A 1,208-nucleotide genomic window follows, 5' to 3' on the forward strand; every position below is an offset into this window, starting at 1 on the left:
GGTACCCACACCCCGTCCCCTAACAGCCTGCGGCTGGCGGCCCCACGTCGGCAGCTGCGGGTGGAGGGAGGAGGAGGGAGCGGGACCGGCGTCGTCGCGGACCCGCCCCCGGAGACTCACAGCCAATGGGGTGGGCCCTTCCGCCACGGGCCAAGGATATCCACCAATCAGAGGCTGAAGTGGGCGGGACGTGCAGATGGGCGCGTCCCATCACTCGCCAGCCTGTTGGCTAGTTCCCGCCTTTTTTATGGAGAATCGGGAGGATGTTGCTTCAGTTACGGAAAAATTATTCCTCTCGTTGTCCCAGCGCGTGGTGCTACTGCGCATGCGCGGGAGCGCCGACGCGGGCCTGTAGGGCTTTCAAGGGGCGTGTGGGATTCGGAAAGAACTTAGAATCACACGACAGCAGCATTTCTGGCGAAGAAAGGAAAACTCCCGGAAAGCCATAGATGCCTATGTAACCCACTGGACGTTTGCAGTTTGTTTCTAAGACACTTAACTGTACATGTCCACAGTTTAGTGCATGACATCTTTTGGCACCTCCAACCGACTTTTCCCTCCTAGGTTAACTGTCTTGAATCAAGTCATCATCCAGTAGGCCAGTCGGCTGTGAATTATAGCGACCCCCACCCCTTACACCCCTACATGCAATCAATTCAATGAAACATGTTTATTAGGGGCTCTCCTGGGCGGTGATGATAGGAAGCAGCCGCCACTATCCTATCTGGGCCATGATGGTATCATGTTCTTACTTGGCCTATAGCAACTGACTTGCCTCGGGTCTTAATTGTCTCCAGTTGGCTACACACAGCCCATCTCTACCCTAGAGTCACAGAAAGCTTTGGGAAATGCAATTTGACTGCATCACTTTCCTTCAAAGACTCTCGATTGCCTTTAGTACACAACCCAAACTCTTTAAAATAAGGCTTTCAAGTCCTCAGCCCTTGTCGGTTCGCTGAAAACTCCAAGTTCTCCCCTCTGGGCGTAGATCACTTGCAGATTCCCTCTGGCTGGAATACTTTGCTTATTCTACCACTCAACCTTCCCAACACTTTCCTTCCTCTGCTTTACTCTTCTTTCCCAAGGCACTTTAAGAAGCCTTTCTCAAACCCCCAAGTCTGTGTTAGATACCCTGGAACCGAAATCCCTTGCTTCCCTACCCTGGCACTTTACCATTCTGTATTGTAAATGTCTATTGATTTATCTGA

The sequence above is a fragment of the Ceratotherium simum genome, chromosome 10, assembly GCF_057802395.1.
Source record: "Ceratotherium simum simum isolate JZ-2026a chromosome 10, ASM5780239v1, whole genome shotgun sequence".
In the NCBI taxonomy this organism is placed as follows: Eukaryota; Metazoa; Chordata; class Mammalia; order Perissodactyla; family Rhinocerotidae; genus Ceratotherium; species Ceratotherium simum.